The following is an 8,225-nucleotide window of genomic DNA, read 5'->3' as shown; positions in this document are numbered from 1 at the left end:
TTCCTCTGAAGCAACTAACCCTGATTATTGTTAGGACAGAGCATACTAGATTAAAGTACTCTACAAAGTAATGTTTTCCTTGCTGTAAAATGGCCAGAGAAACATCTTGCGAGAAATGACTTTTCCTAATGCCTTCTGCTTTCTTTCTGTCAAAGTGTTTCTCTCTCTTATAGGCAAGACAATTTTCTCTCTCAGGACTATGTGCCGGCAAACAAAAATACCTATTTTTTTCCAATGTTGTAAAAATTAAAATTTTGTGGTTGTTGTTGTTGTTTTAATAGTTATTTTTGACAGGACCAGAAAAAAATCTAGAGGGATTTATGTGATAATTAAGATGCGGGGAAGTGGCGGAAGGAAGTGGCGGAAGGAAGTAAATGGTGGAAGGAAGTGGCGGAGGGAAGTGGCGGAAGTGGCGGAAGTGGCGGAAGTGGCGGAAGGAAGTGGCGGAAGGAAGTGGCGGAAGGAAGTGGCGGAAGGAAGTGGCGGAAGGAAGTGGCGGAAGGAAGGAAGGAAGGAAGGAAGGAAGGAAGGAAGGAAGAGAAAGGAAGGAAGGAAGAGAAGGAAGGAAGTGGAGGAAGTGAAGTGAGCAGGAAGGAAGTGGCAGCGAAGGAGAGTGGCGGAAGGAAGTGGCGGAAGGAAGTGGCGGAAGGAAGGAAGTGGCGAAGGAAGGAGGAAGGAAGGAAGTAAGGAAGGAATGAGGAGGAAGGAAGGAAGGAAGAGGAAGTGAAGGAAGGACGGAAGGAAGGAAGCGGCAGTGAATATGTAAGGAAGGAAGGAAGGAAGGAGAAGGACAGTACAGAAAGGAAACGGGACTCAGATGGCCAAGAAAAACAAATAGAACATGGCAGATGAACAGCAAGAGGTAAAAGGAGCAGCCAAGGGACCTTCTTGTGTTCTTACTGTGAGAGGGCAGGATGGTGCCACAAGTGTTAAAAAAATAAGCTAAAAGGATTAATAAACCAGAACCTGTCACCTAGGTTTTTCCAGCTGTTCTCAGGCTAGAAGTGGCTGAAAGTTATTAATTTGCTTAGTGGTTGTACAGCAGCCTGTACAAAATGAGCTGACAGTTATTTTCTGAGGAAGCAGTGTTCATATCCCTCTACTTCAAGTACTGCTTCCACAACACAGTTCTTGGGTTGAGAACCCCTGCTGGAAGGCTTACTGCAGCAAAACCATGGCAACTAAACTTCTTTTTGCTTTAAGAAGGGTCTTGTGGACATGTCAGAGAAGAGCCACAAGGGGAAGAAAAAAGTAGATGGATGTCAAAGTTTATATTCTCCTACCCACACTTCACTGCTTCTGAGATTAGACAAAGACTGTCAGTGTTCTATCTGAAGCAGAGAGTTCTTCAAAAACAGCTCACCTTCAAAAACACCTTATTCTACTATTGTTAACACTCAGCTGGAGGAGGAGGACAACACCAGCTGCACCATCACACCACAGGGGCTTTGGGGCTGATGTCACCTTAACAGGGATGAAAAGGTCAGCTGCTTGCTTCTACCCCTAGTTGCCTGCTGCATGCCTTTCCCTGTGCTGATAAACCCTTTATGGAAATGTACTTTACACCAGACAACAGAAATTGTTGGTTTGAAATGTAGCTTTACAGAAGAGTTGGTTTTCTTTTTTTCACCCCTCTCTTCAGTGACCTAATTAACAGCGCAGCTTCATGCACCATTGATCTGATTCACTGAGGAGGGATAAATTGCATTAGTGAGGGAGAAATATGAGGAGGAATAAACACCTTGAGGGCTGGGATCTGATGCTGAGAAAACAGTATTTGTAAGAACTGTTTTGGGTCACCTGGTGAAGGGCTGTCTCTTTGTGGGAGTGCTGGGAGAAGCTGTGTCAGATGAGGTTTCGAGGTCCTGAAAAGCTCTTCCCCATGACACCATCCTTGCTCATGGGTCTGGTCACCAGCAACTCTATTGCTTTCCTAACAACTGTTTCCATGGCACTGCCATGCAGATATTAGTCATCCTGGCTGGAGAAGATGGTGTACAAAGGTTCAGACTCCAGTGCCAGTCACCTCTTGTGGGGGAGGGCAGCAGAAGGAATCTAGACAGGACTGGTTTCATGAGGGTGTGGCCTCTTTCAAGAGCTTGTCAGGACAAGGTCCATATTCAGCTGAACTGCCCGCTGCATTCAATGCATTCATTCACTGGTAGTTGCAGTAGCAACATAGTTTCATTTAAAGCATGAGATAGCAGGAGCTTAAATCACAAGCAGTGGTTGGAGGATTTCTATTGCTCAGAAACCTCTCCCGAGATTCCTTGGCATTGAAGCCTGAAATCAGAAAAAAAAAGTGACGGCTTCTTCCCTATGCTTTTGGAAGGACATGCCACAAGCAGCACTGCACACAGGCCTTCCTGCAGTGCCAAAACAGGAGGACTCCAGAGCTGCTCTGGAGCCTGGTAGTACTTTGAAGCTAGTATACTTGTGTAACAGGTTTAGCTGGCTCTTACATAAGGCTCTTGGAGCTGTCAGCATTTCCAGCACAGCAGCCATCACCTCTTGGAAGCTGTGAACGGACAAGATCTTCTTCCCTGCTTGAAAAAAAAAAAAAAAAAAGAAGCTAGTTACAAGGCTCCTCTGTATGCCTTCCCATACAACAACCTGTGCATGTGATTGCCTCTCTCCATGGGCTGGGGAAAATCCTTCATTCTAACAATAAAGAGCCAAAAAGATAAAGGCAATGGGAAACCTGTGCACAACCTGTGTCCCCTCTGAAACTGCTTTGATCTGCTGAGGCTGGGAGATGGCACTGATGCTGAATATTCTCAAATATATCATGTCAAAAACATTTGTGACTCAATACTTCTAGACCCAGGGCTCATCAACATGTCTGCTCAAGGATCTCTAGCTCTTTAGTGCCTTGGAGAGCCCTTCTTCACGGTTAACTGCATCCTCAGACCTCTTTTGGTCTGGCTTTAAGATGGGCCCAGAGGCAGGGGGAAAATGAAAGATGGCTTGCAGACCTCCTCTCTGACACCTTGCTTACGTAATGCTCTAATCTGAGTGCAGGCATGGTCTTGTTCAGTTTCTGATCCAAAACAGTAGCTTGGATTCATATCTTCTATGTGGAACAAATAAATAACCACTCTGACAAATCCTGTCACTTAGATTATAACTAAATACTTTATTAGTACTTGCTTACACATGAAGCTATTGCTGATTAGATCCATGTGTACATACTTTTGTTCTAAATAAGGAATATCCATGCCCAGTTACTGAAGAGCAGCCATTGCACTTTTAAATTCATCACCTCTCCCAGCTCAACCTAACCTCATAGTGCTGTTAAAACAAACATAGTAATTGAGAGTTTGTCTACCTGCCAATATAAGATTGATACTCAAAACCAGAATTCTTGTGTTAAGTTTAGAAGACGTGAGCATAGCTGTTGTGCTCTTAAATTTACATCCCAGCTTATTTTACAGCTTTTCATTTATACAGACAGCCCCTGACCCTTTTGGTTTTCTTGCTGTGTCACCCTAAAATACTGAGCTTTGGTAGGGAAAACTCTTTTCATTCCATACTTACAATGATGACATGATATAAAGAATGTTTAGTGGACAAATTTCAAAGGAAAAACATATCTGCATGCTTATTTGAATAAAAATTTCTGTACAATAGCCAATGCCACTGGGCTTAGTTTGTTTATCTGTTTATAGATGTTTAATGTTGAGTTTATTATATTGCCATCATGTCACTCTATGTCAAGCCATTTTTACAAATAATTTCCTTTGCCTCATCACACCTAATTCCAAGGAAAGGTCCTCTTGCAGTTAAATGTAAAACTTATCTGGGGATCAAAATATTCCAATCACAGTGTGCACACATTAACCCAAATGCTTCAGTTATGGTTGAAGATTAGTAGTGAGTGAGTATTCATTACCAAAGAAAAAGTGTAGAAGAAGAAAAGCAAAAATATCCCTGGCTTTTATAAAACTTTTCTAATATTGAATTTTCAGTTTCATGTTTTGGAACTGTTCTTCCCAATTTCTTAGAGTTTGACTGACAAAGCTAAAGAAAATTCAGCCATTCTAGTCTCCATGACTAATAGAGCCATGAGGCCAAAAATGCAAAGAAGAGATGCAGCTACAATGCAAGAGGAACTGCTGCCAATTTGTTTTTGTTCAAAGCAAGGGCAAAAGACCCTCCACTATTGATACATATCCACTTGCAGTATCTGCTGGTACAAAATGTACCTACCTAAATAAACATTTCTTACTAGAGGCAAGACCTTCTGTTAAATGTCCTGTGCCCAAGGACAACAGGGTAATCTTGGTGCCCTTTTATAAATTTTGCTTCTATTGATTCATGTCTTCTCTGCCGACCAGGAGTAAGCAGATTGCCTAAATCACATGAGACCAACAATCTGTATTTGGTTTTAGGACTTGATCACATGAGAACACAGGCACAAGTTAGCTGCCATGACCTACTCAGCTTTCTGGGAGGAGATGCAGACTCTTGATCATGATAAAGCCCTCGTGTCAGTGGGCACATATTATGGTTTTTATGAGATTTGCTGTACCAATGAGGAATAGCAAGTTCATTTCTTATGTAGAAATCTGTCTTGTCCTGTGGGGAGTGGGGCAGGAGGGGGCAGTTATTGGTTGCACCTCTGTTTTTCTTTTGAGCAAATAATGCATTCCTTCTGGCAGCTCACAGTCTGCTGGCGGCCAGCTCGGCTCTGAAATATGAGCTATGGTAGATGGGGGAGGGAAGGTCAGTCTGGAAGGGTGTGGGAGAGGATTTCCATTCCAGACACAGGCTTTTGGTTAGAGCACTACTGTTCACTTGTGAGTTAGCTGAAGGATCAATGAGTAAAATTCTTCCTCCTTCCCTCTTTTTCTAGCAATCCTAACATAAGCGTAAAGGAAGATAAACACTTTTTGCTATTTTTTCCTGCTTTCATAGTCCTGATGGCATTGAGCATTTCACAGTAAGACTTGGAAGAACTTCTGCCTTTTCATTTTACATATGGAAGTACAGTTTGCTCGAAAATATGTGTCCTGCTCAGATTACATAAAGAAAAATTTGGAACTATGACATTTGCCCATTAGCAAGACATAAATTAGTGGTATTTTGAATTCTGCTGCAGTGTCTTATCAGTTTCAGTGTTTTTCTCTCACTCTGAGAAACAGTTTTCTTATATATCTCTGTTGGCATTTGGAAAGTTATACCCTATTCTATCAAACACTGAACACTTTGTGTAATCTCGGCATTAAAGAAAAAGAACTCACAAACAATGAGAGCAAAACAAGAAATAACTTGTTTAAACAAGTGAATTGCTGTGGTAAGAGGCACTTAAAAATTAAGCATCTGAAATCCATGACATTCAGTACACATGTTCCTTCCTTTTAGCCAAGGGATACACAATACAAGTATGGGGCAATGTGTGAGCCAGAACTGGTACAATATCCTATATAATTTCCCAAATTATTGCTCAAACTTCGAGAACTGTCATTTACTTCTAGTAAAGATTAGAAATGGTAGTAGGTTAAAAATGACAATGGAAACAAGAGGCACTTTGATCAATTCCACTTCTTCAGAAAAACTGTACACAGTGATACTGCCTAAAATCAGCAACAACCTAATACCAGGAGACACCTTCTTAGAAAACCACTGGCGAAATAGGTAGACCATACAGGTCTGATATTTTGTCTGCTTTATTTGCCAACACATGCTTATATCTGGTGACAGAAACCATTCTCTGGCACTGTAAACGAGTACAAACTTTTCTAATCTTGGTTGAAACAAGGTAGTTGTTGCTTAATTAAAGTTAATAATGAAAAATTAATCCTGAAAGTTCCTTAGTCCAGTTCAGGAAAAGAAGTGTTACAGAGAATGTTCATTAAAACACCCATCACCACCATCCTTGAGTAAACTATGGAAATCAGAAAAATGCATTCATAAAAATTTTAACTTAGACAAATGCTATTGTCCAATCCATGAATACCATTTAGAAGGTATCTCCAGGAATATTACATTACTAATCTTATCCCAGCTCTGAGGCAAAGCCCAATAAATCAGACCAGATGAATCACAATTTCTTGGTTATTTCATAGCTTAATGACCTGTAAACTTGGATGTTTATAAACCATGGTCTGCACTGCAGTACCCAAGATACATCATGTTTTGTACTATGAACTCTAAGCTAGACTATGCCAATCAAAACCTTTTAACACTTAGAAGATAAATCTGTGAGAAAAAAAGTACACCTTAGACTGAGGTCTCTGGAGGTATTTTGACCTCTGAAGGATTTCTGGAAGTAAAGCTGCAAATCTACTTGTTCATTAATTCCTACTTTCTCTCTGTTTTATTCTTCATTTAACCTTCTTCCTGGTTTGTTCCTTTCCTCTGTGTCAGGTTTAATTTTTTTAGAGTATTCTAGAGAGGGCAGTACTAGGACCCCGATGTTATTCTGTACCAACTCATACCATTGCCAGGGAAAGAGACTCTTTTCCAGGGATAAGGTTTTCCTTCTGGTTTAGAAAATGGGACAGAGGGAACTATCCACTGTTTTTCTGTGATAATAATTTCTTTTCTTAAATTCTCTGTGGTTAGTATTGTTGCTATTCCTGTTCATTTTCTTATTTCATTGCTGTTTCCAGTAAATTGGTCTTATAGTAACCCGTGATCTTTGCCTTCCATGTCCTCTCTATCTTACAGGGGATAAGCGGGGAGGAGGAAATGGGGGAGTGAGAGAGAGTGGCAGTGTGGTTTGGAGAGTCAGTGGGAGTGATGAATTGGGGAGTACAAGCCCTAAACCAAAACACTCTGCCAACCTCCATCATTTATTGTCCTTTTTCGATCTACATTCCTTTTGTTCTCCTTCCTGTGCCGTGTGTAGTTTTTCCAACCTGTTCTCTCTTCCCATTCTCTTCACCATAGTTGCTTCTCTTCTGACACTGTCTCACAGGACCTGTCCTCAACTCTTCCAACTTAATGTTTCACTTTGCTTGAAAGGAGACAGATGTAGTTTTGCATTCTTCTCTTTCTCCTTCCCTCTTTTTGTCAAGTTCTGAGTGACCAAAATACTTCAGACTGTAAAAAACCCAAACACATTCACGACCGTGCTGCCATTTAAAAATAGGAAACTATGTAATGTACTTGCTAATGTAAATTCTTAATCAAGACATCTACCGAGGGAGAAGTGTTCTTAATTCTTCTCTGACCTTCTTCAAGCAACTTTTCAGAGCTAGTCAGGTCTGGATCTGGCCATCATGTGAATGAATCAGGTGGTGTGCAGCAGACCAGGTTTCCCCCCCGCCCTCAGATAACTTAAAAGAGACTGCCAGACAATACCAACTGTAGGTTAAAGAAAAGACTTATGATGCCCTAAGCCTTTCCAGCAACTCTATTCTATTGCAAATGACCACAAGCCAGAAAACACTAATGGAAGTTTTAGAGCATGGGACTTCTGGAGAAAAGAAAATGTAGAGTCAGTACCTTCAAAATTTATTTCTCATGAGTCCCCATTATTTGTTAATTGCGATTACTTTGATATTAACAGACACTTCCTAATACATCATTACTGAGGATTCAGAATAGTTTTAATCATAACAAATTTTTATATATGGGACTTTAAAAAGTATTTTTATGTTGTAGCTTTCCACATTAGGCTTTGACAATTTTCCATGTTTAATTTCAGCTGGAAAGTATTTTTAAATGCTCCAAGCAAAAATAATTCATCTGGGATTTTTTGTTTGTTTTGGTGTTGGCATTTGTTGTTGTTCTGTTGTTTTTCCATTTGACTTAACAGCACAGGAGAATAAAGCATTTTATTCTCTAAATACCTTATTTACCAAGGTTCTTATTGCTGTGATCGAGAACCCAATGTGGAGAACAATCTCACTGGCTCTCAAAGATTTGGAGAATTTTGGAGGAACAGTAAACTTGCCCTGAAACCAGACTACTTCTAGTCTCAGTTATCCTAAGGGATGTAACACTCCCTTTTCCAGTGGGAGGTAATTAGAATTCCCTAAAGCAAGTGAATAAATGAAGAAGTTTTTACTCTAGCTGTTAAAGAAAGCTAGATTATAATCAAAGAACTACATGTGAGGTTTTAACACGGTTTTAATCTATAAACTGCTATAGAAAATGAAGGAAATAGAGTAACACAGATAAGCAATTACTCATCTCGGAAGTATATCCTATTGTCTGTATTTTAATCCTCAACAGTAACAAGGCACAAAGCATTTCCTAAATGCTACAGCAACAAA

This window comes from Serinus canaria, chromosome 1A, assembly GCF_022539315.1.
Source record: "Serinus canaria isolate serCan28SL12 chromosome 1A, serCan2020, whole genome shotgun sequence".
NCBI lineage: Eukaryota > Metazoa > Chordata > Aves > Passeriformes > Fringillidae > Serinus > Serinus canaria.
Note: the sequence above shows the minus strand (reverse complement) of the source record.